Genomic DNA, 2,304 nt, shown 5'->3' with positions numbered 1-2,304 from the left:
CATGTTTTTGAAGTTGCTAATTAAGTGGCAAGTTCAGAAAGCTGTTGATATCTAGGCAATGGGAATTGTATGAAAAACAACATGGCAAATGTATGAAAATAATATGGCGAGTTACTCATTTTTTTCTTCCAAAATGAACAGTCATGGCAAATGTTCTTCAAAACCATGGTATTATCCTATTTTGCATGCTATGCTCAATCCTATTACCAGTTTTCCTTGTTAAGATCATACTTCCTTCTTCTTTCTTTCAGTTTGAAGAACATTTTCCTACTTCTTTATTTCTCTCTGATAACCTGCACTTTACAAATGCAGGCTCTACAAGCTTAGGTATACCAGAAAACCTCGCGTAGCGGCTGGCGTCGGGCGGCTTCCTGTAGGTTGTACGGGAGCAGCCCAATCTGGTTCTACCAACGCAGCTGGGCGTAGAAGCGGGCGATGAACTCCTATGCCTCGTCCACGGTGTCGCCCAGGCCTAGCTGGTCCCCGTCGACCTCGTTCGATGAGAAGTTGGACACCCGCACCGAGAACCCACCGTCGATCGCGCCAGGCACCAGCGGCGACATCCCCGCCGACTGGCACTCCTCCCCAATCGCGAGCTCCTCACGCATCATCAGCGCCCCGGGCGATGACGACGCGGGGGACGCGTCAACGCATGGAGAAGGAGCCCAGGTCGAGGTTGCCACTTCAAGAGAACTCGTACTCGCGGCGGCCTCTGTGGTGCCCTTTGTGGTGGGAGAGGAGGTTGGCAACGAAGCGCGAGAGGGACTTGTTGCAGCGCCTCATGAGGAGGTGCGCGCCGACGAGCAGCTTGCGCTTGCCCTTGCACACAGTGGCGGATCTAATGGGTGGGGTGGGGGGCATGGCCCCCACATACAATTGGCAAATTTTTACATTCATATGTATATTCGGTACTTTGTTAACTATTTGTAATGTGTTTTAAGAAGAAAAAATGCTACCCTTTATAATGTTTCCCCATGTTGATAAAGTTCTAGATCCGCCACTGCTTGCACATCTTGCAGAAGACCGCCCACAGGTAGCCCCACATCCTCGTCGCCGCCACCGGCGCCGAGTGCCGTCCCCTCGCTTTGGTCGCTGGCCAGGATCTCACCACGAGGGATTTCACATGTGATGGTGAGGAGTGCGGGAAGAAGATGCAATCGTGGTTTTTCTTTTTCTTTTTTGAGAAATTGATACGGCTGTGGGTGGGGAGTGGGATGCGTGTGGGCGGTGGAAGCGAGTGGGTTGCGTTTTAGTCGTTCAAGACGTTGGCCCTTGCCACCGCACGCTCAATCGATGACGTGGTCGGGGATGCGCTTCAAGATCCGTGTTTTTTATCTAATGGCCCTGGACGCATTTGAACCAAGTTGATAAGTGCCATATGTGTGGCATTTATCATTTGGGTATTTGTTTTGTGGTCACGGAATTGGATCGGATGGTTGAAAATAATTGTACTGGCCACAGAGTTACTAATATGTCAACTTGTTAAACGCGTCTAGTGGGCGGCTGGCTGCCCACTAGTGCGATCGAGCGGCCGGCCTAAAAAGTTAACTCCCTGTCCCCCCCGCGGTCCCGCGCTCCAGAAAAGGAAAGCGACCACCGAACCCACGCGATCAAGCGGCCATTCCCGATAGGCCCAAATAGAAGGAGAGAAAAGTCTCCTCACGCTCCCACGTGGCCAGCTGTACCTACCCAGCCCCTCCCACGCCCGCTCGCCCTCACGCCACCACGATGCCTTCTTCTTCTCCACGAAAGAAGGGGATCCAAGGCCCTTCTTCCTCCTCCTACACAGCCGCCATGGCAGCCCCAAAGTAGAAGAAGAAGAAGTTGCTTCAAAAAAGATGTAAGGGCAGGGTGGTGAGCCATACCAGGCAGCAACATCAGTGTAGGTAATTTCCCTCCCTTTGGCCATCTTCTCTCCCCCTTCTTCTACTGCATATGTCAACCCCCTTCTCCATGGATCTAGCAGAAAATTCATGGATAAGCTGCTTCAAAAAGAGGTGGATCTGGCACATAACCCCACCCTCCCCCCATGAGTGTCATATCTGCAACTGAAAACAACCACAAATTACTATGCAACTAACCATGGATAGAAGCCTACTATTTCCTGGTTTGTGCAACTAAACACAAGTCATTAGATTTAGTTGCACAACTTCCTAGTTGCACACTAAACATGGTTTGAGATCAACTTTACTGAAATTTTTTCTAACATGCATGCCAACCAAGTTTCCCCCACCTAGATTTGTTAAACAAACCAACTAAAAGCAAGTTCTCTGGCCAACTGAAATATCATTCTAGCCAATTCAA

The 2,304-nt window shown here is 50.2% G+C and overlaps 1 pseudogene; it reads right to left on the bottom strand.

Annotated features, from left to right (window-relative positions):
• Positions 1-323: 323 nt before the first annotated feature.
• On the bottom strand, positions 324-1,909 carry LOC119316013 (annotated as a pseudogene).
• Between the last annotated feature and the right edge of the window lie 395 nt (positions 1,910-2,304).

Source organism: Triticum dicoccoides, chromosome 6A (assembly GCF_002162155.2).
Source record: "Triticum dicoccoides isolate Atlit2015 ecotype Zavitan chromosome 6A, WEW_v2.0, whole genome shotgun sequence".
NCBI lineage: Eukaryota > Viridiplantae > Streptophyta > Magnoliopsida > Poales > Poaceae > Triticum > Triticum dicoccoides.
The sequence above is the reverse complement of the archived record's forward strand: the minus strand, read 5'-3'. Positions and strand labels throughout refer to the sequence as shown.